A 7,888-nucleotide genomic window follows, 5' to 3' on the forward strand; every position below is an offset into this window, starting at 1 on the left:
TCAGACAGTCCTCTGCTTATTCCTATTTAAATGAAATAATAATCACGTTTGACCACCTGCAGTGATTACATTTGTGAAGACAAATGCACCCTCCCACTGTCCAGCCAGATGCTCATTGCTCCAAAATGTCCGCATCCCCCACTCACATGAGCACACTTCCTGGTTGTTAATGATAGATGTCCAGCCTGTTCTTCATGTCACTTGATGTGGAGACAGTGTTGGATCTATTTACGTATTCCCAGCATTGAGGCACAAGCTATCGCCCTCCCTTTACTTTAATGAACTGAATTTATTTACAGCAATTCATAGTCAATGTATTTTTTAAACAATTAACCCAGTGTCTTTGCTGCATCGTTTATATATATTGTTCACAACCATTGCAAGCTACAACTAATAGAATACATCTAACGATTTTTAGTAAATGTGACATTATTTGTGTTTGTGTTCATTGTTGTTAACCGGAATTGATTGGGTAAGTCTGTTTTGTTCGCTTGGAAGGCCATAAGAGAAATAATGGCCTGGGAGCACCCAGAGAGATCTGGGACAAATGGAGCCCGGCCAGGCCTTGCAGGATCTCATCCGAGTGAAATCACCAATGGGGATCAGCTGGGAAAGCATCAGGATGGAGGCAATGGAGTGGAAGGTATACAGAGAGAGGGAGCATGACGCATCAGATTGGCTTCTGGTCGCCCTCTGTACAGTCTGTGAAAGCTACTTCAACATGTCATCATTTTTTACTTTCCATCTATAGAGTTAAAAACTTGATGACATCAAAGCATCACTAACATATATTTGACAAACATAAGCTAAACTTACCACATCCTCTGTTTTGCCATTGGAGCTTCATTATCAGGGGGCTGGTGGTACCCTCCCACTAGTTTCGAGGGGGGGCGACAGATGATGTTTCAAAACATGTCAAGTGGACTACGACAAGGTCACAAAGAGACTCCAGGGTAAGAATAAACATTACATTTATGTTTTATAATGACGCATCACATTTTTACACTCTCTTTTTAGTCATGAACATACACTGTACTGAACATGCATTTTTATTGAGAGAATCATGTTTTCTATATTCCGTCGATGGGCATAAGCGTGAAATAGATGTTTTTGATGTCATAGTTCTTCATGGAGTATCGTATATTAACTCCTACAGTGTAGAAATGTCCCTTTTAAACTATTCCCTACAAGCTGTTTATTGCATCCATACTCATAGTCATTACAAGATAGACATTCCGTTATTTATCAAATGATAAGTATTTGTACCATGTGAAATGTTGCAGTATTTGACTTCAGTTGCTCTTTCTCCAAGTGTGTTGAAAACAGATGGCCTTGAGTGTGCAAGACAGGGCCATTGGGGCCATTATCGGGGCAGCAGTAGCAGATGCAGCAGGTAAGATAAAATGTGTGGTACTGATGGTGAAAAGCCATTGCTGTATTTACAAAAACAGGACCTTTTTGTTTTGTTTACTAAATACTGAATTTCCATGGTATTTGTTACACTGTTGTTTTGCTATGCATCTCTGTCTTATTCTACGGAAGATTAGTGATTGTATAGCCAATCAAATTTTGACAATATATTTTGCATATGATAACAATAATCGGAATTAATGAAATTAAATATTTGAATTAAAAGGCATTGTACATTATCTGATTATGTAATTTTTGGTTAACTTTGTGATGGATGCCATAAAAACAGACCTGCATCAACAGCAGATGCATCTTGAGGCATCTGTTCGCGCTGATAAAAAAAAAAAAAAAAAAAGAAGGGGTGGCTCTTCAGACATTTTGACTGCCAGTTTATGGTAGCAGAGTCTATCTTAAATAAGCAGCTTTTGGAAGTTAGTTTTCTGCAGCTAGGCAAAATAGACTCTTATACACTCTCGTTTTCTTGTCTGTGTGTTTCCATTGCAGCCCAGCCCATGCACTGGATTTACAATCTAGACAGACTCCGAGAAGTTCTTGCTGACCTGGAACCCACACCAGAGTTTCGTGCCGACTCTGCAAATCCTTTCTACCGCAGGAAGACAGGCGAGCAGACGTGCTATGGCGACCAAGCTTACGTCCTGTTGGAATCACTGAGTCAGTGTGGAGGTACACAACTGAGTCAGGCGGGACAGTGTGTCAAATTGTCTAAACAGCTTTTGTAAAGACTTACTGTACATGTGTCATCACCACTGTGCACCATGACGTGTGAAAGGAAAAGACTGGAATACTTTTAAAAAATGTTTTTTTATGATTCAGCTAGGGAATACACAGTGCCCTAGTGGTTAGCACTAAAGTTCTGAGGTTTAGGGTATGAAAGTCAGCTTCAGACTTCCAACGTGGAGTTTGCATGTTCTCCACATGCTCGCTTGGGTTTTATCTGTGCACACCGGCGTGCTCCTACATTCCAAAAACATGCATGTTAGGTTAATTGAAGACTATAAATTGTCCATTGGTTTAAAAGTGTGTGTGAATAGTTTGTCTACATTTGCTCTGCATTTGAGGAAAATCGGTAAAAAAGAGATGGCTAGTGCGGGAAGGTAATCGTACAAAATATTGTGGTCATGCATGTGGTCACACAATACCTCAGTAACCTCACCAGAGCTCATTTCAGCAAGCAGCAAAGGATTTTGTCTCTCTCGTGTGTGGGCAGGTGTCAATGTGGAGGATTTGACTCAACGTATCTACAAGTTCTTTGGCGCGGGGACAGTGTACGACCTGCCGCTTAATGACCCCTACCGCAAAACAGGAGGTACAGTACATTTTTACAGTATTACCTGTGAATATTTACATTTCTGTTATTATTGCAATATTCCTGTTATTGCCCACACAACAGCCATAGGGATGCACACGCGTCTAAAACAATTGTGTATTCTACATGAAAATATTCAAAAGTCAGACTTGGCCATCATTGTACCTTTTGTGTTACGTTTTGTTTTTAATAAGTAATCACAGCTGTATCATTCATAATGATGGAGAAACATGCCAAGACAACAGCTCTCTATTTCAGTAAGTTAAAATGCATCAAAGGGCAAAGAGAGTCATACTGTGATCAGAGAAATAAACCATTTGATGAGTTATTCATTATTATATCTATACAAACAGCATCCATTAATAAGAATTAATCTGTCCCAAAAAGCTGATATGAATATGAAAAAAGTGCTTCAATTGCCCAGGTCCCAAAGCTATCCTTCCTATTGATGGTCCTTGGAGGAATGGGAGCCTGAAAGCTTTCATCAGAAATGTGGATGCTGGCAAAGAAGAAACTGGTACATAATAATAATAATAGTAATAACTATCATTGATGAGTGATATTTTGGGTTGTGAATTTTCATGTGCGTGTGTTTGAGGTTGTGACAAGGACTGTCAAATGGACGGCATCACCAAGTTGGCTCCAGTGGTGGCCCTTTATGCTGGCCAAAATGAAATGCTGGAGAAAGTGGAGAAAGTGATAAGGGTGACCCAGAATAATGACATGTGTGTGGCTGTGACATTGGCTGCAGCTAGGTAAGGCAAGACATTGAAAACATTCCATTCTTAACATTTGGTTTCTCATTGGAGGGAAAGTTGTTATCCTCAACCCTTTTGTGTGTTTTATGAATGTGGTCAGGATTTTGGAACATTTCATTCTGAATGGCCCAAGTTCCAAAGTTCTGGAAGCAGTTTTGTCTCAGTTGAATGATCCACAAAGACAGAACCCTCAAGTGGTTGATAATGCAGTCATTGGTAAGACTACACTCTTATAAAAACATCCACTAGGGCGCACCCACACTAGGCTATTGGAATGTGCTGGACTTGGGTGATTCCCTCTCCCTCTCCAATTCCCTGCTGGCCTTTTTAAAAACTGTTTTGATTATTTTTAATCATTTGAATTCTTTTTTTTTTTTTTGCATGATGTCAGTTGCCAGTTATGATGAATAACTGTAGAAGAATGAACGCATTACAGTAGGGAGTCTTCAGAGTTCCATTCCTACGGCAGCGATGGAACACAAATTTGTACATAAGTTGGAATGTCTACCTTTGCTAATGCAGTAGTAAAATCATAATGAAAGTAAATATTTATATGAACAACACTTCTCGGCATAATATAAAACAATCAATTGAAAAGCACTAAATACAGCGGTAAGCAAGTGGGCATTATTGTGCCGCGTGACAACATACAGTATTCCTACGCAAACCAGTTAATTGCAAGACATTTGTAACCTCAAAACATCGTATGTCGGTAACACCCTAGCCTGTAACTGCCATCTTAGATTTAGCCAGATGAACAATCTTGTCCATTATTACGGCCCCTCTCAAGTTCCAGTCTGCCAGATGAGTGTATTTCAGCCATCGATCCATTACCTGAGCCGCTTATCCACACAAGGGTCGCGGGAGTGTTGGAGCCTATCCCAGCTATCATAGGGCAGGAGGCAGGGTACACCCTGAACTGGTTTCCAGCCAATCGCAGGCACATAGAAACAAACAACCGAATCTTTCAAATTTCTTGAGCTTACCTCCATCACTAGTGAAGATCTCCATCTTCCCTTTACACTCCTGAGCCAGCGCTGTTAACATAACGAACACGTATGCTATCACAAGTGGGTCTTCTACACGGAGCCAACCAATCATAGGAAAGGGGCGGTCTTAGCCAAATATGGACAAAGCGGATACAAAACTAGGTCAAACAGACGTACAGTAGCTGTCAGAGCGGCCTTGCAAATGACAAAACCAAGATGTTTTTTGGGGGGTTTTTATTAAATGAAATTGACACTTTTATACTATGTCCATGATAGGGAGTCTTTCTGTGGAGGTCTAAATTGCCAAAATATGGGACCTTTAAGTACGCATGACAGCTCTTACATTTATCAAACTTTACTGGACTTTAGCTACTGTTCAAAATGGCTCAACGACAGTTTGAAAGGTCGAGTGTGAGTTCGCCCTTAAGTGTTTCATAAATCGAATTCAATCGATAGTCATTTTAAAATTGAGACCTACAATGCTTTTGAATGATATCCGACTCAAACGCTATTGATTAATTTGTGCTGTAAATTAAGTCAACGATCGAGCCATCTACAATGTGAGCTGTCTGGCAGTAGTGATTTTCAGCCAATACTATTCAAGTTTTTCTCCCTTGTTTGGCTAGTACTCGTTCAGAAAGAAATATTAAGATGTAAATCTTTCACAGTATTCACTATATTTACACAGTAAACCTACCTTAATCTTCTCATATCTCTGTGGAAGCACATATCCACCAAGTGAAGAACAACCTGGCCAAGACATCCCAGCAGCTCATACCCACTATCTTCACAAACACATGAGGTAAGTTAGTCAGATAGCCTGATGACTTGGCAAAACTCTTACACCCCCTCAGTTCCAGTCTTTCATCTCCACACTAATGATCTCCTTTCAACTGGCTTTTAATTTTCCCCTTCCTACTGTGTTAAGTGTCTCAAGTTTTACAAGGCTAAAAGGTGCAGACAGTAAAGGCTCATGTGAAACGTTCTGGAGCGGGAGGGTAGCAATGATGTGTTGCTAAATGTCGGTTCTGTCCAGCTTTGCCTGGTGCATTCCAAGGAGCGCTACATGGAGTCCGTGACGTTGAGCCAGTTGGATGAAGCTGTCAGGGACACCATGCGCTGCGGGGGATGCACCGCCAGCCGAGCCTCTTTCATTGGAGCCTGCTTCGGGGCACAGGTACAGCAGTGGGGGCAGAAGTGACTGTACAGATGAAGGGCCTTAGCTCTCATTCCAGACTGACTTTAATCGTGTTCTGAGTATCGTTCATAATATACATGCTTAAGTTTTTTAGACCACCTCCCAATGCAAGGTTTATTTTAAAAACATTCTGTGTCTGTTTTTGTGTCCTGGCAAGATTAAACCAAAACTAGTGCACAGACTTTTGTGAAGGTCAAACAAAAAAGGAGCAACAAGTTCCAGATCCCTAACAAAATGTAACTGTTTCTTCCTGAACGCATGCACCCAGCCCCCCCCCCCCCCCCCCCTCCCTCCCCAAACATTCATGCAGATGATTTTGGTAGATTTCCATAATACTCATAGTAACTCACATCCAAAGAAAGATACACTACACAAGCCTGCAATTATTTCTGAATTTAAACTTCAAGCGTGTTTTAAAATTTTAAAGACTGTCTGGAAAGTTGTATCTAGAATGCAATACCTTTCTGATTGTTACTTCCCCATTGTGAATATACACATGCATGTTACATCGATTGTAACGCTTTTACGATCTGCAACAGAGTTTAAAATGGCAATGTGTCAAACTACTCCATTGAGGAAACACTGTCAGAAAGGCAAGAAAAATGTCAGCTTTAAAAAGGGAAAGGCATCAGTGTTCTCTTCGTATCTGGGAAAGCCGCCAAAACACAGTAAGCTGTACTGTCAGAGTTCTGCCTGAATCTCACATAAAGAATCAATTATATATGAACTTTCCACTAATCAATGTAATATATTTAAAACATTCTGACTTGGGATCAGTACTCATAATCTTGAGCTACATGAGGCCCATAATTCAATTCTCCATAGCATGATTAGGAACAGTTGATCTGGCTTGTGTTTCCACTGTGGGGGTGTGTAGGCGGGATAGTGATAGCTGCGTCAGCTACAATGACATCATAGCAGCGTGATACTGTGTAACCTGCCAATTAATTCAGGAAAGAAAAGGACACACAGTAAACAGAAGACAACAATGGAAGATATCCATTTTGTGTTTTTTTTCCTCCTTGGCACTTGGTTATTTCTTATGAAAAGAAAATAAGCTTGATTCCTCCCATTTAATTCCTGCTGTCATGTGGACAATTCTTGTCAAGGGACTGCAGTATGGCTAACTCCAATCATTAGGTACTATACAATTTAAGCACCACCACCAGCAGGAGAGTGCCAAAAGTTGTATGGTACAGATAAGTTGGGTGAAGTGGAACCTCCATTGTGGAACACAATCGTAATGATCTATGATACTGGTTGACTTCCAAGCTTTGGAAGTCAACATGTTGTTTGTTTCAACATTTCTCCAATAGTAAATAAAATCAATTAAATCTATTAAACTGCAAATTGTACCTATTTTTGGAGTTTCAGCCTGAATTAACTTCTGTTCAACATGTGTCAGTCATTCCTATGTTTTATGATGTCTTTGCAGACTGGCCTCCAAGGAATCACGGAGTCTTGGAGGAAGAGGACACTCAGATATCCTCGGCTGCTGGAGCTAGTCGAAAATATGTTCCAAAAAACAGCCTAAATTGCAGTTACTCTTTGAGGTTGCCTTGCATTATCACCTAAAAGGTATTGATGGTGGTTAGTTCCTTTCAATGCTATTCATGAAGACTTTCCTCAAGTTGCAGACGTGTGCTTAGAAATGACAATTCATGACAGTCTTGTTTCAAAAGTCTTGGACTGAATGAGACTTGAATCTGTTTGTTGTATCAAAGTTGCATTATGTAAGAAGAGGGGGAGTCTGTACCAAGTGCTTGAGTTGGTTATGAACAAGAGACCGCTGTTAAAAACTATCAATTGCTAATAAAGGATAACATTACTTGCATGTGCATGCTGTTTTCATTGAAGTGCAAGATGGATAGCTGAGGTTTCTTAAGATCTGGAAACACAATGGTTTTTGCTGAAGTGAAGAATGTATTTGGTTTTTGTCTTCCCACTCCGTGGAGCATGCTTGGTTATTGAGAAGTGAAAGAGCAGATTTACTACTGGGACAACCCGGGACTGAAAATAATGCTTCCCTCAAAGGAGCTGTTCTGTGTTACTAAAAGTGCTGACTTGTATAGTCATTCATTTTAAGCACTCACAGCAACAAATCTGAATTTGGGATGTCCAAGATCTTGATATCTTTTACATTAGTGATGTAAAAAAAAAAAAAAAGAAGTACATTAATACAACTGAAAAAATAAATGGTCTTTTC

At 40.1% G+C, this 7,888-nt stretch overlaps 1 pseudogene; it reads left to right on the forward strand.

The window, feature by feature from the left end:
• The first annotated feature begins 887 nt into the window (after window positions 1-887).
• LOC133396429 (crystallin J1A-like) lies at window positions 888-7,888 on the forward strand (annotated as a pseudogene).

This window comes from Phycodurus eques, chromosome 21 (assembly GCF_024500275.1).
Source record: "Phycodurus eques isolate BA_2022a chromosome 21, UOR_Pequ_1.1, whole genome shotgun sequence".
NCBI lineage: Eukaryota > Metazoa > Chordata > Actinopteri > Syngnathiformes > Syngnathidae > Phycodurus > Phycodurus eques.